General features: G+C 43.2%; 1 protein-coding gene across 2 annotated transcripts in view; it reads left to right on the forward strand.

Annotated features, from left to right (window-relative positions):
- Nucleotides 1-16,391, forward strand: part of CORO1C (coronin 1C) — an 80,617-nt gene that overhangs the window by 35,782 nt on the left and 28,444 nt on the right. The gene's annotated exons all lie outside the window — the stretch shown is intronic.

A 16,391-nucleotide genomic window follows, 5' to 3' on the forward strand; every position in this document is an offset into this window, starting at 1 on the left:
AGCCCTAAAAAGACCAAAAAAAAAAAAAAAAGTTTTTAAATGGTCAGAAATTTATAAGATTATAAGATACTCTTTTGTGTGTGTGAAGTCAGTGAGGACTGAAATGTTTTTGTTTTTGAATGGTAAATGGGATGAGAGCTCAAGAAAATGTCTACAAACAGTGGAGATTTCAAGTCTGGACAACACTGAGTTTCCCCATAGGATCTGAACGGAGTTAACAAGGGGTGGAAATACAGTGTCTTTACTGAAAGTGGGTCTGTGTGACCTTCAACCTCACTGGGCTTCCTGGTTCTCCCTTTTTCTGACTTTATCCTGCCAGAGAGCCCTCTCCAATATGGGGGAGAAGATAGGAGATGTGTGATTTTTCTGACTATTCTTGACAATTGTAGATGAAAATCTGTACCAGCTTTAACAGGAAATCCCAGAATTGCAAATAATGGGGGGTGGGAAACACAGTAAAGAGAGAGCCTGGAAAGAGTCGTTTTTCTGATTAGCTTTCAGGAGGAAAGTGAGTTTGGTGAGTCCTGAGCCCTAATGATAAGGGCTCAGAACCGGTGAGGATGCAGATGTTGGGTCACGTTACAGCTGTTTCCACTCTGCTGAGAACAGTGGGTCTCCCTGAGTCTGAAACATGCATATTAGGGGCATGTCTCATCATAACAGACCTTGTGATGCTGAAAGTGGTTGCAGTAATGTGAATTTCTGTCAAAGAATCGTTTCCCATTATATTTTGGTGTTTTTTCCTTAGGAAAACTCTCGCTGGGAAAACTTCCAGTTCTCTTGTACTTTCATTCTCTCAGATGCTCATGACTAACTTGTTTTATTTTAACATCTGATTTGTACCTCCATGACTGGATTGATGTGCTGGTGCGCAATAGGACCCTCTCTCTACGGAAATGAGAGATGGATGCCTCTGGGGAACAAATCCGATGTGTGTTTCCAAACATACCTTCTTATTGGCAAAGCTGCTGGTCATGTTTAAAGGAGACTTTTCATTAAATTGAGATTAAATTTTCTACTCAAATACTGTTCAAATATTTTTGCGACGAAAACCATTAGTTTAGTGGCGAATAATACATCATACAGTTTTAACTGTACTCATCTGCTTTTGGAGTGGGAGTTTGGATTTAATGCTGGGTTTGCATTTGGTCTCCATGACTTTTTAGTTGATTTGTTCTCCAGGAGCAAGGAGCGTGTAGAAACTTGACTTCTCAGTGGTGGGTTTTATGGCACCTAGTTGAGAAGATGCCTCAGCGAAGATCAGCCACTGAAGCATCATGATCTCTTTTGGAGTTAAGGAGGGATACCTTTGAGACAATTTTTGCTTAAAAGAAATGGAACAAGTCAATCAAGAAGCCCAAGATACACTTTTATTGGCTAATCTTCTTCTGAGTTCCAACAGTTCTCTTCAAGTTCCACATCGACAGAAGGCTCTGTGATTCTGTCTTTGCTTTTTACAAACCATGAGAAACTGAAGAGTTCGTTCGTACTGTTTAAGGGAGACCTGAATGCAGTTCCTAAACTAACTGGATTTTATGCTTTGGTTTTCAGTTGCCTTAAGTGGTCTGCACCTAATAAATAGTGCTTTATTTTAGTGCTTTGTTCTCTAAACAGTTGTATAGGAATGAGGATAGAAGAAGTGGCTTCAAAAATTATGTTTGGGAAGTTCCTGTTGTTGCTCAGGGGTAATGAACCCAACTAGTATCCATGAGGACACAGGTTCGATCCCTGGCCTCGTTCACTGGGTTAAGGATCCAGTGTTGCAGTGAGCTGTGGTGTAGGTCGCAGATGCAGCCTGGATCCTGCATTGCTGTGGCTGTTGTGTAGGTGTGCAGTCATAGCTCTGATTTGACTAGCCTGGGAACTTCTATATGCTGCCAGTGTGGCCCTAACAAGAAAAAAAAAGTTTGGATGAAGTGTTGGTTTTTGAAGGCCCCTCCAGAGGCACAGCCTTCTTTCCCAGGCCTATAATGCATTCTATGTGGCTTTGCTCCTTAAATAATTTGTGTTGAAGGAGATGACTTTGGCATAAACTAAGCCCAGTAACAGCCATTGGAAGTAAGGTCAATACTTGGGGAAATCGATTTTTATAGTAGACAGATTCACTCAAACTCTGTGTGTTTTTTATACATTAACGTGTGTGTATTGAGCCCTGAGGGTCAGTGTGGCGTCAAGGAAAGAACATGAGTCTGGAAGTTGGGGAGCTGGAAGTCCATTTCTGCTCAGTCACTGACTTGTGGGACATGGTTATGTCACTTTGTCCTTCTGCTCAGCTACTTCTCTGTCTGTAATGTGGGGGACTGTGTATGAAAGTGGTTTCTGCTTGGGCAGGTCTAGATGATCTCAGAAGTACCTCTCATCTCCTGTGGCTCTCAATTTTAACATGATTTCTTCTTTTTTTTTTTTTTCCTTTCATCTTTTTAGGGCCACACTTATGGCATATGGAAGTTCCCAGGCTAGGGGTCAGTTGGATCTATAGCTGCTGCTATACCACAGCCCCAGCAACATGGGATCCAAGCCGTGTCTGTAATGTACACCACAGCTCATGGCAGTGCCGGATCCTTAGCCCACGGAGTGAGGCCAGGGATTGAACCCGAGTCCTCATGGGTACTAGTTGGGTTTGTTACTGCTGAGCCGCAAAGGGAACTCCTAACATGATTTCTTTTTTTTTTTTTTTAGGGCTGCGCCCGTGGCATACGGAGGTTCCCAGGCTAGGGGTTGAATCGGAACTGTAGCCACCAGCTTACGCCAGAGCCACAGCAACTCCAGATCCGAGCCACGTCTGAGACCTACACCACAGCTCATGGCAACACCGCATCCTTAACCCACTGAGCGAGGCCAGGGATTGAACTCACAACCTCGTGGTTCCTAGTCAGATTCGTTTCTGCCGCGCCATGACGGGAACTCCTAACATGATTTCTAATGCAGCTGGTTGCTACCCAAAATTCAGCACAGGGTACACAGTTGTTCCATTTTTTCCTCCTTAGTGCCAACACATGTAACTTTGGGAAGTAGATGCCTTGTTTCTTGTAGCTGCTTTTCCACCAAGGGCAAGGCTGAGCCCAGTAAAGAAAAGTGGTCTGTGGCCGCTGCAGACAGTTCTGTGTCTCGGGAACTCTTGAAAGGACCTGCTGTGATGACAGGGCCTAGTGAGGAGCCCTCAAGTGTCAGGTGATATCCCTTTTTCTTCCTCAGACCCTGTCCCTTGACTGCTTACTACTAAGGCTGCTAGAAAATAGGATGATGTGCCACCTTGTTGGGGAACCTACATTTCTGCCTGCTTTTTACTGCCCTCTTGATATCTATGACCTTATAATTTTGGTATGGTAAGGAATATTTGAATAAGGATTTACGCTTTTATAGATGATATTTCACTGTTTATTTAATGTGAAATCTTCATTGTTCTTTGCCTGTTCACATGTGATGAGTTGGTTTGATTGTTTAAGTTGAGCGTCTGCTGGATGCCAGCGTCTCTGCCCTCCAGAAGCACTGCATCTAGCTGTGCTCACTTTCCTAATCCCCCAGGAGGATGCTGGTACTGAGGTGTTGTCTCCCTTTTAGAAGTGCAGCCTTGAAGGGGAAGGAAAATGAGGACCCCCGGTGAATCCATTCATCCTAATACAGGCCTCTGCCCTGGAAAAGTGATCCTGCAACTTCAGTGTCTTAGCAACTTTGAAACAGTTCTGTAATGAGGTACTGCTTTCACTTAAAAGCAAAGAAAAACCAAATTCTCACATAACATGAAATGATGCTTGTAATGAAGAGTACAGGAAGTGATGCTCTGGGAGTGTATTGGGCTCCTGTACATGTTGATAGCAGTCTAGGATTTCACTAAACATGAACTTAAGGAGATGAGTTTGGTTTTTAATAACTATCTCAGAGGCTTCTGGTAATGTGTGTGTTGTTGTGTGCCCCCTCCTCTGCCCTTACTTTTTATTTTTTCCTGCTTATGGTCAGCCAGGTCAGTTTTGCTGATGCTTTGGGGGCTTTCTGTCCATATTAATATTGAATATGTGTGTATTGATCTTAAGATGTATTATGACTCATTCTGAAAGGCTCTCATTTTAAAACATGGCCTTCTGTGAATTTCTCTTCAAAGTTGACCAGCATCAGCAGGAAATAGGAGTTACCATTGTAACCTCCTGAGGCTTGTGGCTAGATTCTAGGAGAATCATGGCCTCTCTTTTCCAGGACTTAAAGTTAAAAATGGAAAGAGTAATAGAGACAATTACATTAAAAGGTATACACAGCAAGAGGTAAGCTTAGGAATGAATATATGTTTATTTAAGTATATGGTTTATGAGGTTCCCCCCCCCCCCCGAAGGTTTTATTAGAGAAGGTAGGATCTTAAGAGGTCACTGCTAGAGGACTCAGCCCCGAGGTGGGGCGATTCAGATTAGCAGATGTGATTCAGGCATTCTTTTGTAATGCTTCTGTCAAGCTGTGGCATGTCATTCTGTCATGACTTTTCAAGGTGTGGCTTAGTACATTTTCTGGTTCTTTGGTCTTTCAGAGAATGAATAATGCAGTCTTGCTGAATAGAAGTTGGCTTTGTGGTTTTGGCAGTAGGGTTTTTTCCCCCCACAACTGCACAAGCTGCCTTGTCAGGAGCACACAGGTTTTGCCCCCCTGTGCCCTCAACCACGTGTGCACGAGCAAGCCTCTCCTTGTGTAGGAGCCACACTCGTGATGTGGCACTGAGGCACTCCCATTCCTGTTGTGAGTCACGATGGCTCACACAAACACAGCAGTGTTCATGTGCATGCACATACGCACACTAGAACTTCAGAAGACCATGAACCTGGAAATCCTAACTTAAGCAAGGGTTGGGAGAGTTGGTTAGAACCCTATGCTCTTGATCTCTGGAGGGAGGATGCAAATCGGAGGGCTCCATCTTCTTTAAATCGCCTCCTCCCTTCCTCCCTTGACTCTTCTTGCTTTGGAGTTCCGAAGTGATGGCTAATTTCTTTCTCTCTCTCTCTCTCTCTTTTTTTTTTTTTTTGGTCTTTTTAGGGCATGTGCAAGTTCCCAGGCTTGGGGTTGAATTGGAGCTGAAGCTGCCGGCCTACACCACAGTCATAGGTACTCCAGATTGCCGACCCACTGAGCGAGGCCAGGGATCAAACCCACATCCTCATGGATACTAGTTGGTTTTGTTTCTGCTGGGCCACACAGGAAACTCCCCTGGTGGCTGATTTCATCTTCCTAGTAATTGCCTTGGAGAGCAGCTCTGCCCTGGGCCACGTTGGGATGGGTGTGGCCAAGTCTTTGTTAACCTCTTGGGTCACTATCTCCTCTCCTTGCCCCGCTGGTGTAGCTGTACAGCGCTTTCTTATACACAATTATGTTTCTCCCATTTATTTTAGGAACTGTGTTGGGAGTATTCGAGAGCTTGCTTTATTTATGTCTGTGAATTATCATTTCACTCATTTTGTGCTCTTTTTTTCAACCGGAGTTTGTGAAAGATTTCAGCCCTACAGAAAATCATTAGAGTGAATATTCTCTTAGTTCTCTTAAGGAGGCATAGCTACACCTTCTTGATGCAGAGGAGAGAAATTAATTCATTACATAAAGTAGCTACCTTAGGGCATTAGGATTTAACTCTTTCACAGAACCTGGATTGACAAGGGCTGCTTTAGAGTATTTTCCTGTCATATTTATTGAAGAAGAAATTTATTGAGGAAGAAATCTTGGCTCATTTCAGTCAGTGTTCTAAGTGCTGCTGCTGCTTTTTTTTTAGGGCGTCACACACAGCATATGGAGGTTCCCAGGTTAGGAATCGAATCGGAGCTATAGCCACAGCAATGCAGGATCTGAGCCGAGCCTGTGATCTACACCATAGCTCATGGCAAAGCTGGATCCCTACTGAGCAAGGGGATCGAACCTGCATCCTCATGGATACTAGTCTTGATTCTTTTCCACCGAGCCACAATGGGGACTCTTAAGTGCTGCCTCTTAATGTTTAGTATCCAACTAAGATTTCACGTCTCATGTGCTGAGACAGTCATCCTCTGGGTTTCCTTAGCTGCTTGTCTCAGGCTGCTGGTACCATAGGCTGCATTATAACGTAATTATTTTCTTAGCCACATAACAGATAAAAGGAGAGTGGCTGGAATTAAATGCTCCTGATCTCATTCCCTTGGATTTGGGTGTGTGTAAACTGGATGGCTATTTGTATGATAGCAACTTGATGAAGCTTTCCCCTCTCACCTTACTCTGCTGTGTGGCAGCCTCCAAGTTGGCCTCCAGTGGTCCTCACCTCCTTGCATTCATGCCATTGTATGGCTCCCTCCCACATTAAATAGGGCTGACCTGTGTAACCACTAGGATATGGAAGAATCGGTGGAGTCTGACTTCTGAGACTAGGTCCTAAGAGCACGTTGGCATCGTCCCCTTTGTTTCTTTTGGAGCCACCATGTTGTAAAGACACTCAGGCAATGCTAACTTAGCAATAGACAGCCCTAATTTAGCAACCACATGAGTGTGCCCTCTTGAAGTTGGACCCTTCAGCCCCCCTGGCTGCCACCTTGACTCATGAGAACCCTAAGCCAGAACCACTCAGATTAACTACATTTGAGCTCCTGACCCACAGAAACTGTGTGAGATAAGAAATGTTTATTGTTTCGATTAGCTAAATTTTAGGGTAGCTTATTAAGCAAGCAATTGATAACTAAAGCATGTCCAGTTGACCCTTGAACAACCAGGGGTTAGGGGCACAGACCCACAGGCGCTTGAAAATCTGCCTGTAAGTTTACATTTGGCTTTCTCTACCCATGGTTCTGAACCCACAGATTGAAACAACTGTGGATCTTGTAGTATGTATATATTGGGAAATTCTGCATGTAAGTGGACTCCGTGTAAGTTCAAACCCATGTTGTTCAAGGGTCAGCCGTATTCTCAGAGTTGCTGCTTGACACATAATGTTAGGCCACACAGTGCATAAATAAAGGAGTGATTCCAAATTACCTAAAAGGCCTTTGGGTAATTTTAAACACTGTTTACATCTCTCCTTTAAAAAAAACTATATAGATTAATATATACAGATATTTAACATTCTTTAATAAAATTTTCATTTTGAATAATTGAGGGATTGTGTACAGCAGCAAGAGCACGTTATATTAGATGGCAAGATTTGGTTATTGCACATTCTGTGATACTGTCATAGAAGCTAAAAATGTGTTATAAGGTTATAGTACTTTAAAAAATTACATTAATTCATTCACATACTTATTTCTTGGACATTTGAACAACTGCTCTATGCCAGGACCTGTGTGAATTCTTGCTCTTATAAAAAGCTTTGCTAACAGTTGACCTCAATTTCTCCAGTGGGGAAATTTGTCTGCTGAAAGGGCACTTACACAGTGATGGGAGCTGAGTTCTAACTGAGGCTTGGAAGTCAAGGAAGGTTCTCTTGGAAGTCAGATTTCTCCTGAGTGAAGAACCAGGGATGAAGCAGAAGAGGAGCCCAGCCATTGCACTAAACTGATGTGTTAGAAGAGGGGCTCTGTTCCCAGCTGGGGGAAGAGCAAGGGAGGAACCACATTCCTCCCTCTTGTGTTGAGATGGCCTTTTCTAGTACTGGGGAAATGGAATGTGTGATGGGAGGAGGACTAGGAGGAGCTATAGGACAGCTTTCTGGTAGAAAAATTACATACATCTTGGCTCTTTTTTTCCTTCACTTCCAGCATAAATAGTGCAAAGTTGGTGTTCGCCTCCACTATGATATGGAGAATAAGCCCTGTTCTGCATTTTAGGATTATTGTTAAAAACTGGGTCCACATAGCATCTTTCCACTGTTTGACCTTCAGGAAAAGGCAGTGACTTCATGTCATAGTCATAAAAATGAGGCTCCAAAGTGACATCACAATGTGCTTGGAGGGTCCCCTTCCTACATGGTGTCTTAGTTTTTGCACACAGTGTGGGGGGGTGCTGTCATACCCCCATTCTACAGTGGCAGAAATTGAAACTCAGACTGAGTGATTGCCCAAAGCCATGAGGTCTTTCGTGGATTAGAACCTAGGTCTCTGAGTCTTTATTTGATTTGTATGTGTATATTTTTCACTAACATTTTTTCCCCCAGTGAGTGAAAGATTTTCTAAAAAATAGAAATCATGGTCTAATTGACACTTAATCCTTTGCATTCTTCCTCTGGGATTAGAAGGCTATTTCATTTTGAATAATTGAGGGATTGTGTATAGCAGCAATCCCAGTGTTTTGTTTAATAACAAAAACACTAGCTTGTCAGGGCTCTGGTTCTGGCAGCTTGGAGAATCGTCTTAAGGTTTAGAAAGTCCTTGGTCTGTAGCCTGCCTCACGAGGAGACAGCAGCAGCAATGGAGTTGCAGCATTTCACATCATTGTGGGCTTCCTCTAAGCACCAGGCGCTGTTCTGAGAAGGGCCTTCTTTCACGGACTGGTTCAAAAGGAATGGCAGTCCCCTGATGGTGCTTTTCTCTGCACCCCGGTCACTGCCAGCACCTGCTGGATTTGCATTGGCTGCACCTCCCCCTTAACTGTACGGCTGCTGACAGGCAATTTCCATTCCCACAAATAGCGGTGCTCCATTTTGGACGAGGGTGGCAGGGCCTGTAGCCTTTTGTATAGATGGGGACCTTGGGCACAGGGTAGTGGAAGGGGCAGGGGAGTGTATTCCTCCTGGTGTCCTGGTGTGTCCTGGGATGCTCACTCACCGCCTCCTGGAATAGATGCTGTGTGCTGCGCAGAGCACCTTCACTGTCGGTGGTCTGGGCTGGGAAAGGCTGGGGGTGGGCGGTGGAGGGTGCAGGGGGATGGCACCAGGTGCAGAACAATGACTTCCAAATTATGTCCCGAGCTGCCAGCCCTGCGAGCACTGCACGGCCTCATTACCACATGAAGCACCACAGAAGGGCCTTTTCATCTTCTCCCAGTGGCTGTTTTCCACAGTCTTGCTGGGGGCTGGGGTGGGGAGGGGACACCCTCCTCACCCCAGTTAACAATGGAGCACAAAGTCCTGGCAGGAGGAACCTCACAATGTGCCCTGGGGCTATTTTTGATTCCTGCGAGTGGCTGTGACTCAGAGTGTGCCCTGGCTCCCCCTCCCCTCCCCCCTGCCCCGGGAGATGAGCAGGCCGCCTGTCCTTTGTGCGTTTCCTTGGCCGCTTCTGCGGCTGCTGCAGTTCACTGATATGTCCACGGCAGCCGGCCCGCAGGCCTGACAGGGCTCTGACAGTGGTTTTTACCATATATGGCCATCAGAGCGCTGGGGCTGTCAGCCGGCCAGGATAATTTCCTTCCTTTGCTTTGATTGGCTGCAAGGCGACTCAGAGAATGGTGGGATCCGGGAGTGTGTGGTGAAGGGAAGCCACTGAGTCAAGTGCAAAGAACGTTTAACTCTTTCCTGGTTATCCGGAGTACACCAGCAAGTGCTGCCAGTGGAAGCCTCAGAGTGTAAACGTGATGATAACCCAAGCGGGGGAAGCAAAGAGCAGGTTTCCGAATACCGATCACTAAAATAGACTCGGTTCAGTGGACAAATTTCTGCCGACCTAGTTTGTCCAGAAGCCTCTTTATAACCATATGTAGAAAATGTTCTGCTCTCTCCACATTGAATACGTGCTAGCTGGGGGTGGGAACTGAGCTGAGCCCAGGAGGGAAGGCCAAGTCAGGAGGGCGGGGGCTGGAGCACGTGTTGGCTTTCTCAGAGGAACAGGGACTTGGGTTTCCTTTCTGGCTGAGCTTTAAGTTGTGAGTAAATGATACAGGCTACTGAATTGGGTCTGTGCTCTGGTCTTCCTGCTTGTTTACAACCTCTGCAAGATGTGAGCTGCCTAGGCCATGTAGCCCAAGGCTTTTGCCCAAAGAAAAAAAGAAATTTTTCTGTCTCTCATGCCCCACTTCAAGGGAGGTAGTTTTCTTCTGAGGCTTGTGGGTAAAGCAGTGCAGAGCTAGATATTGGGAGGGTAGCTCTGGAGCTTTTCATCATTCACAGGGGTCCCATGGGAGGAATCTCCATTGTCATTGGAGATGACGCTCAGTCCAAATGGTTAGGCAACCAGTTTCTCTCCTTTTGCATTGGATAGCGAAGGCTTTGTTTTAATTTCCTACATTTTCACTTAGATCCATAGTTCTTTTTGCCGTCTAGCTTTTCTTTTTCTGTTTTTTTTTTTTTTTTTTTTCCTTTCTAGGGCTGTACCCGAGGCATGTGGAAGTTCCCAGGCTAAGGCTCCGACTGGAGCTGCAGCTGCCAGCCTACACTACAGCCACAGCAACTCGGGATCTGAGCCGTGTCTGTGACCTACACCGCATTTCACCGCAACACCGAGGCCAAGGATCGAACCTGCATCCTCATGGATACTAGTTGAGTTCTTAACCTGCTGAGCCATAACAGGAACTCCTAGCTTTTCCTTTCAAGCTGAATTGTATTTTGACTAAGTTATATCTCGTCTTGGGTTCCTAGTTTTATTTGTTCTCAGACCCAAAAGATCTTATGGAATTAGTCGTCTGCAGTGATGAGGTTTTCTGCTTTATAAATTTTTATTGTTAGGTCAGGAAGTTAGGAAATAGAGCTTCTCCATTTCCTGTTGCATATTTAGGCATGATTAAGGAAATGCCAACTCTTCCACTCTTATGCTTTGTGATAATAAAATATCTATAGTTTTACAGTAACTTCCCTCAAGTTCTTAATGGACTTTTAAAATGGTCTATTCATTGTTAAACCCAGTTTTTAAAGAGGACCTGTGATGCTAAAATGGTTTGCTTGGCATTGTCACTTGTGGCCGTAAAGAATGTTCCTTTTGCTCCTAGGCAGGTGAGGTCTCTGCAGAGCCATGCTGCCTCTCCCCGGCAGCTTTAGTTGCTGGCTTACTTTACAGGACCGGGTAACCCAATCTGTGTGTTCTATTCCACAGTACCTCCTCTTACCCTCAAGGTTGGCGTTTTTTGTTGCCTTAAAGTAAAACCTCCTCGGGATGTTTTATTCCTTCATCTAGAGCTGTTACTTTCAGTGACCAGCCTGTCAGCAGGTCCTGGACTGTGAGCATCAGTCTTCCTGGTCCCACAGTCACAGTCACTATAGCTCCTCCCCGTGGAGGAGCAGGGCCTAAGGAGACTTCAGTGAAACATGTATCCACATAAATACACTGTTCCAAGAAAAAGGAAGTTGGAAAAAAGGAAAACCCACTTCAATAGATATCCTTTTTTTATTCCTTTGAACTCTGTGCAGTGTGAATGGAGCCCTTATGCCCAGGCTACAAATTTTTCCTTTGCTTCCGAGCACATGTTTGACTTGCCATTTTCCTTGCTGAGAGTTCAAGAGCTCTCAGTGTGTTACTCCAAGGCCAGTAATGAGTTACTATCTGTGACTGTGAAAAGATCTTTTAATGTATGGACAGTGTGATAAAAGCTATTGAACTTTGAACACACCAAGTGATTTTGATCAGCCTCCCCCTCCCCCAATGAAAACTTATAGAAATATTAAGTAGAGATGAGCATTCTGGGGGAAAAAGTCTTTGTTCCTTGAGTCAAGATGGGGAAGGGGCTGTTTGGGCCTTCCATCTGAGGGTGGTGTATCCAGTCTGGATAATAAGCACAGATTATAATAATGGATTATAAAGTGGCTGAATAAAAAGACTGCAGGTTAGAGTTTGGGAGAAAGGTCCTGGGAGCTGCCTGTGCTGGACTGGCTAAGGGAGACGACAGCCTAGGAAGCAGTCAGAGCCCAGTGCCCAGGGACAGTTTGTGCTGCTACGACTGAGCTCCAGAAAGTAGACTAGGAAAACCCTATATGTGGAACACCTGAGCATCTTAGAGGGAATACTGGATTTGACTGATAAAATTAGTGAGCATTACTTTTTGACACCATGGGAGTTTTTAACTTTGTGGAAACATATGTCAGTCATGAGATGGAATAAGCCTGCCAGCTAAAGTGTTGTGTTACTTTTGGAAGGAATCAATAATGGTTGGATCGATACTCCTTGGCATCAGTTTGCTAGCATCTTCAGCTAATGTTGAACAAGTTAATGGGTGTATCGAAAACAATTACCATGCAAGGGTCAGTCTTCCATTAAGAAGCAATCATTCTGAATGATTCATGCAAAGATCATATTGGAAGCATCCCCGTGTTGTATTTTGAAACTCTGGGAGGGTGAAAATGTCTGCTGCTACACCTAATACACCATTAGCTCCCTAGAAAACACATCCCAGAGTGGAACTCCTTTATGGAGACATCTGTGAGATTGATGTACATATCTGTTTATATATAAGAGATTTTTTTTTTGATTGCACGGCGTTTAGGATGAGTGCACTTCTTAAACATGGATTTCTTTTTGAAAAGGGGCAAATAAGTAAGATATACTGTTAGATGTATGTGGAAGCAGTTGTGATTTCCTATTAAAACTAATGGGAAATACTTTTACAACTGGAAATACCATTTCATAAGAGTTACATGGAATTTTGTATGCATAAGGAGGAATGTTTTTGCCAACTCGTTTAAAATTGCAAACATTCCTTCTTAGAGCAGTTATACAAAAATATGTATTTACTGTTGCTTTAATTTTAATTTTTTTTTACTTCCCCTCCCAGAAAAAGTCTGTAGGAGGGAAGTATTGCCTACCTGTAGGTTTAGTTGAAGCATCAGTAGTCTCTGGGAGCTCTTGCTGAGTCTTTCGGCTACTATGAAATTTTTGAGGACTTACCCAAACCCAAATGAGATGATAGTGCTGGTGTCTAGGTGGTTTCCCACCACCATGAGGGCTGCTGGCTGGAACGTGTCAAAGCCATCAGCCTCAGTTTGGGCTGCCACATGGAAATTGTGCTGTCACGCGTCCCCCTCGTGCCAGCGCTACATACACTTTGGAGACTGAACTTTCGCTGAGGCTGATGTTGCTGGGCCTCCACCAGCAGGCAATGGGATCTTTCATATAATAATAATAATCCATAAGCCAGTGCCTTGACCTGTTTCCCTGATGTCCCTCAAGTGTATGAACGAGGGTCTTGGCTAAAGCCTTTGGGAACCTTGGCGTTGGTCACTTGCGGCACTAGACTTGCTGGTAATTCTTATCACGTGGAGTTTTAACAAGAGAGGTACAATAAAATGCTCTGCTGGCATGTGATTAACTCGTAGGTAAGCGATACACTTAAATAATTATTTAAAGAGGAAGTCTAAATGTCTGACTGGCTATTTTCAGCTGAACTTTAAATTCCATGCTAGCAGAGTAGTATTCTAGATGGTGTAACTAATGTGACGCATCCTTAATGAAACAGTGGACTGATTTGTTAGTAAATGAAATTATTCTATATATAAGCCTTGGGAAATTGATGAGTAGTTCCTAAAATAAATCACTGTTTAGTCAAGGAAGATACTTACAAGCTATTATTAAGTTCTTGTCAATCTTCCATCCTTAGTATTTGTTTAAATTTGCTGCTTAGACGCACAGGTAAGCGGTGTTGTCACCATGACTTGCAGTGATGTCTTTCTGAATGGTCCTTCACAATCTAGAATTAGACATGGTTCCTTGGTTTATTCACTGGATGGTAAATGAGGATGTGTCATGATTATGAATGAGAAATGCATTCTCTTTTGATCCCAGTGCAAAATAACTTCCAGAAATGATGTGCCCTCATCCTTACCATATAAGGCCATTATTATATGGTTTCCTTCAGTTTCCATGGACTTGAACTCTCAGCAATTTATAATTGCTCAGCTCCGCCCTTTTAAAGATACATACGGGTGAAATATGATGCTGTGCTTTTGATTAGATTTTGTTATGGCTAAGAAGCTATTTGGAGGTACAAGCTCTTGTCATCAAGGCAGCTGATACTAGACTGGGTGTTGAGAATATTTTCCATGTAAAACCATCAGTGTGCATTTCAAATGGCAGTTTTTCTCACATTTTCTTTCTTTTCTATCTCTCTCTTTTTTGGCCACGCCTGCAGCATGTGGAAGTTCCTGGGCCAGGGATCAAACCTGTACCATGGCAGCCACCCGAACTGGTACACTGACAACACCAGATCCCTAACCTGTTATGCCACAAAGAAACTCCTTTTTTTTCCCCCTTTTTTGAGAAGAGTTTGCATCAATAGTTATAAGTCACATAGGCTTGAGGTTCTCTTCCTCGTACTGTATGAAGGTAGTACCTTCCTTATGTAATGAGTTTGGCAATGTGTCTGTTTTCTCTTTGCTGGGAACTTTGGTTTGAGATGATTTCTTCCTTGAATGTTTGGTAAAACTCATCTGTAAAACCCACTGGGCCTATTATTTTTGGTATTTAGTGATTGATCGATTGATTGATAAGGGGGACGGTGATGTGTGGAGTTACGGTACTGGCTCTTTTATGGTTATGGGTCTCTTTAGGTTTTCTACTTATTGAAAAGGCTTTGATACATTATGTGTTTTCTAGGAGGTTCCTTATTTCATCTGGAATTTTAAGATTTGTTTTAGCTATTGCTCACAAATTTTTAGTTTATATTTTTCTATTAGTTTTTAATTGTGTTGCATTGTACTCAGAACATGCTCTATAGAATATTGATTCCTTGGTAGTTTTTGAGATTTCCTTTGTGGTGCCCTAGTTGTTTACAAAAATAAGTGTTTAGTATGTGCTTGGGGGGGAGAAATGTGTGTTTTAAAATGTTGACTACAAGATTGTGTATATCCATTAGATCAAGCTTGTTACTTTTGTTAAAGGTGTTTGTATTTATACTGATTTTTGTCTCTGATCTCTTAAATCTTTATTAATATCTCTTAAGATTATGGTTGTGTCATTTCCTCCTAGTTCTGTCAGTTTCTGCCTTATTTTGAAGCTGTGTATCTAGACGTGTTAAAGTTCATAGTGACTATAGCTTTCCCCTGAATCGTTTCTTTAAATGCTTTTAAAATGCATTTCACCTTAAAACCTATTTGTTCTAGTATAGCCACCTGGTATATATTTTTATATCCTCTCCTTTTTAAATGTGTCTTGTGGCTGGTTTTAATCTGACCTGAAACACCTTGTCTTTTAGCTGATGAGTTGAAGTCATTCGTATTTACCACAATTTGTGATTTATGATTGGTTTTATTTCCGCCATCTTATTTGTGTTTTCTAATGTTCGTGGTTTCCTTGCCTTTTTTTGTCTTTATTTCCTCTTTCTCTTAGATTGCATGAGTTTTTGTTTGTTTTTTGGGTGTTTTGGTTTTTTTTTTAGACTAGAATGCAGTTTTTCATATAATTTAAAACATTTTAGAAATACTCTCTAGCACATGTTAAAAAAATTGAATGGATTTAAAGCCTTTTAGTAGTGATAATATCACTTAAAAGTTAGTTTCACAGGAGTTCCCGTCGTGGTGCAGTGGTTAACGAATCCGACTAGGAACCATGAGGTTGCGGGTTCGGTCTCTGCCCTTGCTCAGTGGGTTAACGATCCGGCGTTGTCATGAGCTGTGGTGTAGGTTGCAGACGCGGCTCGGATCCCGTGTTGCTGTGGCTCTGGCATAGGCCGGTGGCTACAGCTCCGATTCGACCCCTAGCCTGGGAACCTCCATATGCCGCGGGAGCGGCCCAAGAAATAGCAACAACAACAACAACAAAAGACAAAAAAAAAAAGCTAGTTTCACAAAATTTCAGACCTACCTTGCATGAGTTTTTTAATTCTACTAGCCTCCCTCCCACTCCATATACCTTTTGGAAGTTATATATTCTCTTTTAGTGTTTGCCCTTTAACTTTAACATACTTATATGACTTAAAGTCTAAAACGTGCCAAGTTTTCTGCCTTTTTCTAGAGAAGGGCCCTGAAACCTTTGAACACTGCTCATGTCTTTCTTACATGTTGTTATCGTTTAGTATTTTAGGTCTGCCTGATGTGTATTCCAGTTAGTCATGATTACTACTGTTCTGCACAGTCAGTGCCTATTTACATTTACCACAGTCACCAGGTACCTTTGCTCACTGCTTGTTTTGACATCCCAGTTCTTCCTTCTAGTTCATGTTCTCTCCCTGAAATAAATCCTTGAACTTTAATTAGAAATTAAATTTGAATTTCTTTGACATAAGTCTAAGAACTTAATTCTTTGAGTAAGAGTCTTTTTTTTTTTTTTTTTTCTTTTTTGGCCACACCTGAGGCATATGGAAGTTCCCAGGCCAGGAGTCAAATCTGAGCCACAGCTGCAGCCTACATTACAGCTGCGAAAGCATGGGATCTTTAACCCACTGCATGGGGCCAGGGATCAAACCAGCACCACCATAGGAACTGTTGTGCCACAGCAGTAACTCCAGTAAGAGGCTTTTTTTTTTTTGGTGTTTTTCGGGCCACACCCACTGCATATGGAATATGGAAGTTCCCAGGCTAGGGATGAATCAGAGCTGCAGCTGCCAGCCTATACCACAGCCACAGAAACTCCAGATCTGAGCTGAGTCTGCAACCTGTGCTACAGCTTGTG

Source organism: Phacochoerus africanus, chromosome 15, assembly GCF_016906955.1.
Source record: "Phacochoerus africanus isolate WHEZ1 chromosome 15, ROS_Pafr_v1, whole genome shotgun sequence".
Taxonomy (NCBI): Eukaryota; Metazoa; Chordata; class Mammalia; order Artiodactyla; family Suidae; genus Phacochoerus; species Phacochoerus africanus.